At 41.9% G+C, this 13,679-nt stretch overlaps 1 long non-coding RNA gene across 3 annotated transcripts in view; it reads right to left on the bottom strand.

The window, feature by feature from the left end:
- Positions 1-323: 323 nt before the first annotated feature.
- LOC140464273 (uncharacterized) overlaps positions 324-13,679 on the bottom strand; it is a 105,265-nt gene continuing 91,909 nt past the window's right edge. For all 3 annotated transcript variants that reach the window (XR_011954901.1, XR_011954899.1, XR_011954902.1), the window contains one exon: positions 324-9,530. This is a non-coding gene — a long non-coding RNA (uncharacterized lncRNA). The remainder of the gene's footprint in view (positions 9,531-13,679) is intronic.

Here is a 13,679-nt window from a genome sequence, read left to right as displayed (position 1 = left end):
CTTTGGAGGATCAGTGTGGACATGTTGGGCTGAAGGGCCTGTTTCCACACTGTAGTTAATCTAAGCTAATTGAAGGAGCAGCTCATTGTGGTTTCCATCTTTTTCATTTATGGGGGTGCTGTTTCTCTTAGGCAAAAGTGAGGGCTGGAGATTAGAGTTGAGAGTGTGGTGCTGGAAAAACACAGAAGGTCAGGCAACATCTGAGGAGCAGGAAAATCAACATTTTGGGCAAAGGTCCTTCATCAGGCAGCGTCCTGATGAAAGGCTTTTGCCCAAAATGTCAATTTTTTTTTTCCCTGCTCTTTGGATGTTGCCTGACCTGCTGTGCTTTTCCAGCACCACACTCTCTGCTGTTTCTCTTCGTCAGCCTCGTTTTCTGGAGAGATTTGATTATTTCTGGGACTGATTTTACCACTGTCTTTATGTATTTTGAGCATTAAATGTATCTAACCTCGGTATATCTCCAAAGGGTGTGAAGGGAATTAAGTGCTTCTTCCTCCTGATGATTACTATGTGGCCTCTAATATATCCCAAGTCCCATCATCAATTACACCTGTGCTTGTTGACCTACATTGGATCCACATTCGATAATGCCTTTGTCTTAAAATTCTCATTCTTATTTTCAAATTCCTTTATGGCCATACTCTTGCCTGTGATACAAACAGGAGAAAGTGAGGACTGCAGATGCTGGACAGTTATTGTCAAAAAGAGTGGCACTGGAAAAGCACAGCAGGTGAGGCAGCATCTGAGGAGCAGGACAGTTTCAGGCATAAGCCTTTCATCAGGAATATGGAGAGGGAAGGGGGTTGAAAGATGAATGGGAGGGTGGGGTCAGGCAGGGGGAAGATGGCTAGGAAAGTGATAAGTTGATGCAGATGGGGGTAACAGTGATAGGTCAGTAGGGAGGGTGGAGTTGAAAGGTGGGAAGAAAGATGGACAGGTAGGACAGTTCAAGAGGGCAGTGCTGAGTTGGATGGTTGGATCTGGGATGAGATGGGGGAGGAGAGATTTGGAAACTGTTGAAGTCAGTGTTGATGCTGTGTAGTTGAAGGATCCCAAAGTGTTCTTCCTCCAGTTGTCAAGTGGCTTGGACAGGCATACAAAACAACTAAATTCTCTATGTCTCTCTAATTTCAGTTTTTAATGCATTGCCAATTTTAATTTGCTCTATCTTCAGCTAACTAGGTTCTAAATTCTGAAATTCCCTTCTCTAAGCCGCTCACCCTTCTCTCTCCACCTTTATGACACTCATTGAAACATATTTTCATCTGTCCAATATCATCTTATGTGTATCTACTTTGAATTTTATTTGCCTTGCGAAGTACCTTGGGATGTTTCACTAACAAAAAGTTACTGTCATTGCGAGTCATGTTGATTCATAGATTCAGAACTCTATACCTGCCTTTAAACTCTAAATATTCAAGAACATTCAACAAAATCTAAGATTTCTTATTAGAAAGAAAACTCTCTGGCTAAAGATGACTTCGAAACCCAGATCTCCATTTCCTCCCTCTTCTAATTACTGAACCAATGGTTTCCTATGTATAACCTCATTATCTCTCCTCATAACTACAATGGAAAAGCTACTCTGAATGTTTTGCACTGTATCCTTTGAAGTGACACATAAGATACTTGCCATTATTAGATGAGGCATGAAAATGGGAAGTTATTTTAGAGCTGGGTTAAACACTGGTTAGGCAACAACTGGAGTACTGCAAGCAATTCTGGATGCTGCACCCTAGGAAAGCTGTGATTGCACTAGAGAGTGTACAGAGGAGATTTGAAAGGATATTGCCTGAACTGTTGTACTTATAAGGTTAGAATGGATCGGCTAGAGTTCTCTTTGGAATAGAGGAGGCAGGGTGGAGACTTAATCAGAGTATAACATTGTGTGGATTGACCTAGAGTGTGTGGGAAGGCAGTACAGTATTCTTCTTGTTTGAGGGGAGCATAACGTGTATAGAGGTTTAGGATAAGAAAAAAGTTTGGAGGCGATTTGATGGAGAATGTTTTCACTGAGAAGTGGTAGAATTAAAGAAAGATTGAGACAAAGACCATCATAAAATATAAAATGACTTGGATATGTATTTAAAGTGCTATAAAATACGAGCCTACTGACAAGTGCTAGAAAGTGGGATTATGCTGGACTTCTGCTTGTTCACAGGGACATTCTGGGCTGAATGACTGCCTTCTATCCTGTAAATTTCTGATTCTTTCTGTGGCTTTAATGATCATCTGACAAGGATCCCAAAACTATACTCTATCTGTGGCCTAACCAACAATCTGGACACCATTGTCATTTCTCCTATTGATGTGATTTATGTTGCATTTCCTTGGTCAAAATTTATTGTTTACCTCTAGTTGCCCTGAGGAAATGTGGTGATCCACCTTCTTGGGCTGCTGATTTAATATAACAGGGTATTTTGCCATATCCCTTCAAAGGGCAGTTAAGAGTTGGTGTGCAACTGTAATCACATATATGCCCTGACTGGGTAAGGATAGCAGATGTATTTCTCTCAAGGGTGTTTTAGGGTCTTACTTCAATTGCATAGGAGTTTGGTTAGACTGGATCTGGAGTACTGTGTGCAGTTTTGTTCTCCTTACCTCAGGAAGGATATTGTTGGCATTGAGCTTGTGCAGTGAAGGTTCACCAGACTTGTTCCTGGGACTCTCCTATTAAGAGTGGTTCAGCAAACTGAGCTTCTATTCTCTAGAGTTTTCACTGACAGGCAATAGTATTGAAACTTGCAAATAATGAGAAGAATGGGCAGAGTAAATGAAGGCGAGAAGTTTCCCAATGTTGGGGAATCTAAAACCAGGGCCACATTTTAAGAATGCCATCAGGATGATCAGCCATGATCATATTGAATGGTGGTGCAGGCTCGAGGGCAGAATGGCCTACTCCTGCATCTATTGTCTATTGTCATTTAGGACCAAGTGGAGAAAAATGGCTCAACTCAGAGGACTGTGCAATTTGAGCATTCTCTACCCAAGGCAGCTGTAGAAACTCAGTCTTTGAGTTTGTTTAATAGAGGGATTGATAGATTTCTGATTACGAGTGCTGAAAAAGCACAGCAAGTCAGGCAGCATCCGAGAAGCAGGAGAGTTGATGTTTCGGTTATGCCTGAAACGACGATCCTGTTGCTCCTCGGATGCTGCCTGACCTGCTGTGCTTTTCCAGTGCCGCACATTTTGACTTGACTCTCCAGCATCTGCAGTCCTCAGTTTCTCTCTAGATTTCTGAATTCCAGTAGTATAAAGGGTTATGGGGTTGTGTGGGTAAAAGGCATTTAAATGTTCAATCAATCACAATTGCATTAAATGGTAAGGCATGCCTGATGGACTGAATGGTCTGCCTCTTTTCCTATGTTACTAAAGAATGAGTCGGTTTTTTATGGCAATGCAATAGCCTTATCATCACTTTTACTAGTCATGGAGTTGTACAGCATGGGAATAGACCATTCAGTCCAATTTATCCATGGTGATTAGACATCCCAATCAGACTGAGCCTCATTTGCCAGCACTTTTAAACTAGTAAGTTGGGGGTTGGGACCCTGGGAGATAGTGAGGAAAGAGATCAATCTGAGACTGGTACAGTTGAGAACAAAGGCTAGTCAAACAATCAGGGCAGGCAGGGACAAAGCAGAGAACAAGGTAGAACTGATAAATTAACTGCATTTATTTCAATGCAAAAGGTCTAACAGGGAAGGCAGATGAACTCAGGGCATGGTTAGTAACATGGGACTGGGATAGCATAGCAATTACAGAAACATGGCTCAGGGATGGGCAGGACTGGCAGCTTAATGTTCCAGGATTACAAATGCTACAGGAAGGACTGAAAGGGAGGCAAGAGACGATGGGGAGTGGCGTTTTTGATAAGGGATAGCATTACAGCCTGTACTAAGGGAAGATATTCCCAGAAATACATCCCAGGAAAGTTATTTGGGTGGAACTGAGAAATAAGAAAGGGATGATCACCTTATTGGGATTGTATATAGACCCCGTAATAGTCAGAGGGAAATTGAAAAACAGATTTGTAAGGAGATCTCAGTTATCTGTAACAATAATAGGATGGTTATGGTAGGTATTTTAACTTTCCAGACATACACTGGGACTGCCATTGTGTTTAGGGTTTAGATGTAGAGGAATTTGTTAAGTGTGTACAAGAAACTTTTCTGATTCAGTATGTGGATGTACCTACCAGAGAAGGTGCAAAACTTGACCTACTGTTGGGAAATAAGGCAGAGCAGGTGACTGAGGTGTCAGTGGGGGAGCACTTTGGGGCCAGCGACCATAATTCTATTAGTTTTAAAATAGTGATGGAAAAGGATAGACCAGATCTAAAAGTTGAAGTTCTAAATTGGAGGAGGGCCATTTTTTGACAGTATTAGACAAGAACTTTCAAAAACTGACTGGGACAGAAGTTGAAGATAAAGGGACGGCTGGAAAATGGAAAGCCTTCAGAAATGAGAGAACAGTAGTTCAGAGAAAGTAGATTCCTGTCAGGGTGAAAGGGAAGGCTGGTAGGTATAGGGAATGCTGGATGACTAAAGAAATTGAGGGTTTGGTTAAGATAAAAAAGGAAACATTTGTCAGGTATAAACAAGGTAGATCAAGTGAATCCTTAGAGTATAAAGGCAGTAGGAGTCCACTTAAGAGAGATATCAGGAGGGCAGAGAGGGGATGTGAGATCTCTTTGGTAAATAGAGTTAAGGAGAATCCAAAGAGTTTTTTTACAAATACATTAAGGACAAAAGGGTAATTAGGGAGGGAATAGAGCCCCTCAAAGATCAGCAAGGCGGCCTTTGTATGGAGACGCAGGAGATGGGGGAGATATTAAACGAATATTTTGTATCAGTGTTTACTGTGGAAAAGGATATGGATGATATAGACTGTAGGGAAATAGATGGTGACATCTTGAAAAATATTACACAGGAGGAGGTGCTGGATGTTTTGAAATACATGAGTGGATAAATCCCTAGGACCTGATCAGGTGTACCCTAGAATTCTGTGGGAAGCTAGAGAAGTGATTGCTGGGCCTCTTACTGAGATATTTGTATCATCGATAGTCATAGGTGAGGTGCCAAAAGACTGGAGGTTGGCTAACGTGGTGCCACTGTTTAAGAAAAGTGGTAAGACAAGCCAAAGAATTATAGATTAGTGAGCAAGTTGTTGGGGGGAACCATGAGGAACAAGATATACATATATTTGGAAAGGCAAGGACTGATTCAGGATAGTCAACATGGCTTTGTGCATGGGAAATCATGTCTCACAAACTTGATTTGAGTTTTTTGAAGAAGTTACAAAGAGGATTGGTGAGGACAGAGCAGTTGATGTGATCTATATGGACTTCACTAAGGCATTTGACAAGGTTCCCCATGGGACACTGGTTAGCAAGGTTAGATCTCATGGAATATCGGGAGAACTAGCCATTTGGATACAGAACTGGCTCAAAAGTAGAAGACAGAGGGTGGTGGTAGAGGGTTGATTTTCAGACTGGAGGCCTGTGACCAGTGGAGTGCCATAAGGATCGCTGCTGAGCCCACTACTTTTCTTCATTTATATAAATTATTTGGATGTGAGCATAAGAGGTATAGTTAGTAAGTTTGCAGATGACACCAAAATTGGAGCTATGGTGGACAGCAAAGAAGGTTACCTCAGATTACAATGGGACCTTGATCAGGTGGGACAATGGGCTGAGAAGTGGCAGATGGAGTTTAATTTAGATAAATGTAAGGTACTGCATTTTGGGAAAGCAAGTCTTAGCAGGACATATACATTTAATGGTAAGGGCCTAGGGAGTGTTGCTGAACAAAGAGACCTTGGAGTTCAGGTTCATAGCTCCTTGAAAATGGAGTTGCAGGTAGATAGGATAGTGAAGAAGGCGTTTGGTATGCTTTCCTTTATTGGTCAGAGTACTGAGTACAGGAGTTGGGAGGTCATGTTGCAGCTGTACAGGACATTGGTAGGCCACATAGGAATATTGCATGCAATTCTGGTCTCCTTCCTATTGGAAAGGGTTCAGAAAAGATTTACAAGGATGTTGCCAGGGTTTGGAGGATTTGAGCTATAGGGAGAGGTTGAATAGTTTGCCCTAGAGTGTCAGAGGCTGAGGGGTGACCTTATAGAGGTTTATAAAATCATGAGGGGCATGGATAGGATAAATAGACAAAGTCTTTTCCCTGGGGTGGTGGGAGTCCAGAACTAGAGGGCATAGGTTTAGGGTGAGAGGGGAAAGATACAAAAGAGATCTAAGGGGCAACATTTTCATGCAGAGAGTGTTATGTGTATGGAATGAGCTGCCAGAGGAAGTGGTGGAGGCTAGTACAATTGCAACATTTAAAAGGCACCTGGATGACTATATGAATAGGAAGGGTTTGGAGGGATATGGGCCAGATACTAGCAGGTGGGATTAGATTGGGTTGGGATATCTGGTTGGCATGGACGAGTTGGACCGAAGGGTCTGTTTCTGTGCTGTACATCTCTATGACTCTGTTTGCCCCATATCCTTCTAAACCTCTCCTATTCATATGCCTTTTAAATGTTGTAACTGTACCAACCTCCACCACTTCCTTTGGCAGTTTGTTCCATATGAGCACCATCCTCTGCACTAAAACATTACCTCTCAGGTCTTTTTAAAATCTTTTCCCTTTCACCTTAAACCTTAAGAAAAAGATCTTGTCTATTTGACCCTATCCATGCCCCTTCTGTAAAGTCATTTCGTAGTCTCCTATTCTCCAGGGAAAAAGACCCCAGTTTATTCATTCTATAGCTCAAACCCTCCAGTCTCAGTAACATCCTTGTAAATCATTTCTGCACACTCTCAAGTTCAACAACATCCTTCTTATAAAAGGGCGACTAGAATTGTACACAGTATTCCAAAAGTGGCCTCACCAATATTCAGTACAGCCACAACATGACATCTCAACTCCTGTTGTCAATGTTCTGAGCAATGAAGGTAAGCGTACCAAACACCTTCACCACCCTGTCTACCTGCAACTCCACTTTCAAGGAACTATGCACCTGCACCCGAGGTCTCTTTATTTGGCAACACTCCCCAGGGCCCTACCATTGACTACGTACGTCCTGCCTTGGTTTGCCTTACCAAAATGCAACACCTCATATTTATCTAAGTGAAACTCCAGCTACCACTCCTCGGCCCATTGGCCCATCTGGTCAAGATCCCATTGTACTCTGAAATAATCTTATTTTGGTGTCATGTGCAAACTTGCTAACCATACCTCCTATGTTCATATCCAAATCATTTACATAAATGATGAAAGGCAGTGGACCCAGCACTGATCCTTGTGGCACACCACTGGTCACAGGGCTCCAGTCTGAAAGGCAAGCCTCCATCACCACCCTCTGTCTCCTATTTTTAAGCCAATTTTGTATCCAATTGTCTAGCTCCCTGTGGATCCCATGCAATCTAACCTTATCAACCAGTCTACCTGTCAAATGCTTTGCTGAAGTCCATTTGACAACATTTACAGCTCTGCCTTCGTCAATTTTCCACGTCACTTCTTCAAAAAAATCAAGTTTGTGAGATACAATTTCTCACACACAAAGCCATGCTGACTATCCCTAATTAGTCCTTGCCTTCCCAAATGCATGTAAATCCTATCCCTCAGAATCCCCTCCAACAACTTATCCACCACTGATGTAAAACTCACCAGTCTGTAGTCCCCAGTTTTTAACTTTGAGTATTTAAGTAAAGTGAATTCAAGTTTCAAATTTCTCATGAAGGCATTTGAACTTGGCTGCTCTGAATTATTCATCTAGTAATATTAAGACTGCATTAATCTACCATTTGTAGACCTTCTGTCTGGTGAGTGCTGAATCAGCACAATTCAAACTAAGCAAATCCATATTCTGAACTGACCTCGCAGTACAGCCTTCTGAACTCGTCGACCTGGTTTTCTGATACTCAGTGTTGTGGGTATGCCAATTGTGAATGGCACTGATACACACACATCACGTGAACTGATTAGTCCCTGTCATCCAGTCACTTATATGCAGTTAACTACAGTTGACAGTGAAGAAAAGCATCAAAAATCAGTGTATGAGCAGCAGCAAGAGCTGAACTTGTGGTTTTAATCTGTTCTAAATGCCATTTATATAAAAAGCCTCTTGAAAATGATAAATGACTGACATCATTTCGTGAACTTTGTGGATGTAGTGCAGCAGCCTCTTAAAGAACAGGTGTACCCAGGGGTTGTGATATTGCACAATTATTACATCTCCCTGTAACATCAGCCTTCAAACACTGACAGGTAAGGACATGACACCGAAGTTTTTCTGGAAACAAGCATATTAGATTAGATTAGGTTCCCTACAGTGTGGAAACAGGCCCTTCGGCCCAACAAGTCCACACCGACCCTCCGAAGAGTAACCCACCCAGACCCATTTCCCTCTGACTAATGCACCTAACACTACGGGCAATTTGGCATTGCCAATCCACCTGACCTGCATATCTTTGGACTGTGGGAGGAAACCGACGCAGACACAAGGAGAATGTGCAAACTCCACACTCGAGGCTGAAATCGAACCTGGGACCTTGGTGCTGTGAGGCAGCAGTGCTAACCACTGAGCCACCGTGCCGCCCCTGGTATCATCTGGTATGTTTGAGGCCTCTTACAAGTATTGGCGCCAAGGGAACCCAGAGCGCATCATCATTCCCTGGAAATATGGTTAGTTTGATTTGTTAAATTTCCTTTAAAGTTTTTTTTGTTGTTTGTTACCATTTATTAGTCTTCTTCAGAAGGTGACGCTATTTACTTCATATTAAAAAAGCTGAAAGTGCTAACACAAACTCTGGCAGCATCTGTGAAGAGAGAAACAAAAACTAATATTTAAAGCCCGATATGATTTTTCTTCAGAATTGAAGAAAGGTACAAAAGTGACAGGATTTCTCCTGTTTGAAGGCAGGAGAGTCAAACAAAACTAACAGTCGGGGATATATTAGAGAGTGGGAGAGATAAATAATAAAGATGTCATGGAACAAAAGACAAAGGGAGTGGTAATGGTTGTCTGGGTGGGATGCTGTTCAGAGGGTTAGTGGTGATTCAATGGACCAAATGGCCTCTTTCTGCACTGTAGGATTCTATGATTCCCATAGCTTTCATGGAGTATAGATCCATAGAGTATTTGTCACTGTCAAACTAAACAATGATGGGTATCACTTATCCTCCAAGGAATGCTGTCATAGCCAAGTCTAATTTCTGTCCTTTTTCTGAATACCTCTGTAAGGGTCACTTTTGAAATTGTTGCTTGGTCCGTTTTACATAGATGCTGAATGACCATCCAATTATTCCATTCAACCTGGGTCCTCCATTATGTTAGGTCATCCTGAAGTCTAGGATTAATGAGCTTGTGCTGCAGATTCCTGAATAGCCTCTTCTTTGGTCGCATGTCCTTGGTTGATAAATCCCTCATATAGTGCCTTGTACAGGAGGTTAGCTTCTTTCCAGTGTCAGGAACTGGTCACTTAAAGCACTACCGCAGAGAGTGGTGGTGGAGAGTAGCCCTTCCTGTCAAAATCACAAAGAATACAGAAGTAACTTACTTTTTTAAAGCATTTTTCACAACCTCTGGTTGTTTCAAAGCATTCTCTAGCCAAGTAAGTGTTTTTGCAACGTGGTTATTATTGTCATGTAGAACACATAGCATGTGTAGGTCCCACTACAAAATATGGTGATAACTAGCATTAATGTTGTTGGTAAATATTGATCACAACACTAGGAAGAATTAAAAGCAAAGTTTAAAAATCACACAACAGATTATAGTCCAACAGGTTTATTTGGAAGCACTAGCTTTCGGAGTGCTGCTCCTTCATCAGGTAGCAAAGCAGGCAGCATCTGTGCACAGGGAAACATTTAATAGAGGTGACCAGGGGTCTTGCCCACCCTCTGAGGAGCCAGGCAAGTAAGATCTCTGTGTTACTTTCTTCTAGAAAGCTTTTCCAGGATCAAGGACTCTGAAGTAGAAATTCTAACTACCATGAGAGCTGCCATCCAATGAAAGGTTAGAATCCATGTATTGTAGTAGCAGTAGTGGCTGCGGCTGACAATATATTCAAAGGCCTGAGATCACCAATGGACCTAGGCAACATGTGAATGATGGAGGAAAGAGGGTTGTGGGAAGGAGTCGTAATTGGGAGACAATTGCAAGGGCGGATGGGTTACCTTCAGTGGCCACCCTTCCCTTAATCAGGCAAAGAACCCAAAATAGGTTTGGGCTTCCCAAATGGCATATCCCCACCCATTGTTGAGTGAATCCCATCAGCAGTGAGATGAGACCCTTAATTCCATGACTATCCTTGCCCTGGATTTAATAATCTAATCTCTGGGGACGGGTGGGGATTACATTCTGCCTAATGTTTCAGGTCTATGACTGAGAAATTTAGGAAACCTAATACATTCTAAGCAAGGCATTGTGCGTGGGAAATCATGTCTCATGAACTTGATTGAGTTTTTTTGAAGAGGTAACAAAGAAGATTGATGAGGGCCGAGTGGTGGATGTGATCTATATGGACTTCAGTAATGCGATCGACAAGATTCCCCATGGGAGACTGGTTAGCAAGGTTAGATGTCATGGAATACAGGGAGAACTTGCCATTCGGATATAGAACTGGCTCAAAGGTAGAAGACAGAGGGTGGTGGTGGAGGGTTGTTTTTCAGACTGGAGGCCTGTGACCAGTGGTGTGCCACAAGGATCAGTGCTGGGTCCACTATTTTTCGTCATTTATATACATGATTTGGATGTGAACACAGGAGGTATAGCTAGTAAGTTTGCAGATGACACCAAACTTCGAGGTGTAATGACAGCAAAGAAGATTACCTCATATTACAACAGGATCTTGATCAGATGGGCCAATGGGCTGAGGAGTGGCAGATGGAGTTTAATTTAGATAAATGTGAGGTGCTGCATTTTGGGAAAGCAAATCTCAGCAGGATTTATACACTTAATGGTAAGGTCCTCGGGAGGGTTGCTGAACAAGAGACCTTGCAGTGCTGGTTAATATCTCCTTGAAAGTGGAGTCACGGGTAGACAGGCTGGTGAAGAATGTGTTTGGTATGCTTTCCTTTATTGGTCAGAGTATTGAGTACAGGAGTTGGGAAATCATGTTGTGGCTGTACAGGACATTGGTTAGGCCACTTTTGGAATATTGCATGCAATTTTGGTCTACTTCCTATTGGAAGGATGTTGTGAAACTTGAAAGGGTTCAGAAAGGATTTACAAGGATATTGCCAGGGTTGGAGGATTTGAGCTGTAGGAAGAGGCTGAATAGGATGGGGCTGTTTCCCTGGAGCGTCGGAGGCTGAGGGGTGACCTTATAGAGGTTATAAAATCATGAGGGGCATGGATAGAATAACCAGATAAAGTCTTTTCTTTGGGTTGGGGAGTCCAGAACTAGAGGGCATAGGTTTAGGGTGAGAGGGGAAAGATATAAAAGAGACCTAAGGGGCAACTGTTTCACGCAGTGCGTTGTACGTGTATGGAATTCCAGAGGAAGTGGTGGAGGCTAGTACAATTGCAACATTTAAAAGGCATTTGGATGGGTGTATGAATAGGAAGGGTTTGGAGGGATATTGTCCAGGTGCTGGCAAGTGGGACTAAATTAGGTTAGGATATCTGGTTGGCATGGATGAGTTGGACCGAAGGGTCTGTTTCCGTGCTGTACATCTCTATGACTCTAAGTGAAAGGAGGGAGGATGAGAAAATTAGCAAAAGGGAATGTCTGTGATAAGGTAAAGGGCAGTTAAAACTAAATTGTAAAACGTTTAATTCTACAAGGCCAAGTGATTATTAAAATATCAATATTGTGAATAAATATATATTAATTATAAATATTATGGGAAGTAAACAAGCAAAACATTTGCCTAGACAAGATGTATATTGTAGAATATCTGCTGTCTTAATTGCAAAGTAGAGGAAGTAACAGAAACAAGGTAATGAAAAAACAACCCACCAAAAAGACATGAAACTAAAAGGGTATCGAGGTTGTTATGGAGCTCAGTATTGTCTCGAAGGCTGTAAATATGAGTTGCTGTTCCTTAAGCTGGGGTTGAGCTTAACTGGAACACTGCAGGATGCCAAGGATGGATTTAACCCTTTGTCCCTGCTCAGGGAGTGTTTGAAGAGCACAGTATCGAAGGAACTTTACTTTCAGTTTAAAAGAGTAGAAAGGTCAGAGCAGGAGCCAGGTGGCAAATATAAAATGACAGGTGACTAGAAACTCTGGGTCAAATCTGTGGACTGAGCAGGTGTATTCCACAAAGTGGTTATCCAGTCCCTATTGAGTCTACTAAAGTAGAATAGATCACATCATGAGCAATGAATACAGTTTACTAAATGAAGAAGTATAGGGCAGATGTTGCATTTGTGAAGAACACCCTTGCTCTTATTCAGAATATTTTGGATCTGTTGTGAGACTCCAGTCTAAGAAGGAATATGTTTGTAACAATCCCAACAGATGTTCTTAACTTTGGGACTAACACCGCTCAAATTTTGCCACTGGGAAAAAAGTGTTGGTTCACAAAGATGGCCTGCCAATCTCCATAGGGCACCCAGGAACAGGCAATAAATGCAATTTTGCCCTTAAATTGAGAATACCTGTTTTAAATCATGTAGTTAGTGATTGTATGAGAAATATGTGTTATACAATGGTTATAATAAACACACAGTTATACAGAATGGAAATAGACCTTTCAGTCCAATTCATCTGCACCGATCAGACATCCTGATCTGACCTAGTCTAATTTGCCAGCATTTGGCCCATATCTCTTTGAACCTTCCAATTCAACATTATTGGAAACTTTCAGGGAAAGGTTTACATCGACCTCATGCTGTATCTGTCCTTACAGTGTTTGATGGAACAATGCTGAAGGAGCTTTCCTAGGTCTAACTTGTGTTGGTCCTGCCATGGGAGTGTTTGATCTCACTGTTTATGAATGCTTGCAGTTCAATCACGATTTTAGCTAATCCAAAGGGAAGGACTATTATTGTATTATCAGCTCACCCATAGGCCTGCCAGCATAGCAGCTTGCCAACATTTTTTTTCCCAGTGGCAAGACTTGAGAGGTGAAGTCCCAAAGTTAAGAACCTCTGTTGAGATTGTTACAAACATATTCCTTCTTAAGCTGGAGTCTCACAACAGGCCCAAAATATTTTGAATAAAAGCATGGGTGTTCTTCACAAATGTAGCAGTGCAAAATCTGCCCTATACTTACCTATACTTTTTAATTGAGGAAATTGTATTCACTGTTCATGATGTGATCTCTTCTACTTTAGGAAACCCAATAGTGACTGGATAATTACAGAGCCCTATCTAATTCCAGGGCTTCACGGACAGTAAACTGCTCCCAATAACTCACAAACAGTGTGAAAGTGAGTGATGTGTTCAGCATGTTAGAAAATACATGTATCAGCAGAGCAAGTCTTTGGTTTCCAAACTGTCAGCGATTTTCCAATGATAGTTTCTTACTGTCTGAGGCTGTAGCTGTGTCTGTCATGACAGACAAACCCCTTCTGCATGACCACCTTAATCCCACCCCATATAAGCAGATCATCTTTTTTCACTCCTATACCACTCCTGGACCTCTGATCTGATTATATCTCCACACTGCCTTGGGAGCAGTTCCAGACACTACATTGTAGAAAAGATTGGTCTTGAGCAG

This window comes from Chiloscyllium punctatum, chromosome 40 (assembly GCF_047496795.1).
Source record: "Chiloscyllium punctatum isolate Juve2018m chromosome 40, sChiPun1.3, whole genome shotgun sequence".
NCBI classification, from domain to species: Eukaryota; Metazoa; Chordata; class Chondrichthyes; order Orectolobiformes; family Hemiscylliidae; genus Chiloscyllium; species Chiloscyllium punctatum.
Note: the sequence above shows the minus strand (reverse complement) of the source record. Positions and strands in the feature narration are given on the sequence as shown.